Below are 257 nucleotides of genomic sequence, written 5' to 3' on the forward strand. Positions count from 1 at the left end.
TGGACATTCTAAAGATAAACCGATTTATTCCATATTACCCAAATTCATCAGTAAAATAATAATTCTCAAGATTCTCATAAGTCATGAAGTTTAGTTTTTGTTGGAGACGGCCGGTTGGTAACACGTTCACTTTCGACGAATATCATTATCGCAAAATGCAGTTTCCGAATCCCTACTCCAGGGGACCGAAGGTCATTCGGTCTGAAGGTCATTCCTGCGTATATAAGAGGAGGGACAACGCTTTTCGACATCACGTT

This window comes from Palaemon carinicauda, chromosome 35 (genome assembly GCF_036898095.1).
Source record: "Palaemon carinicauda isolate YSFRI2023 chromosome 35, ASM3689809v2, whole genome shotgun sequence".
In the NCBI taxonomy this organism is placed as follows: domain Eukaryota; kingdom Metazoa; phylum Arthropoda; class Malacostraca; order Decapoda; family Palaemonidae; genus Palaemon; species Palaemon carinicauda.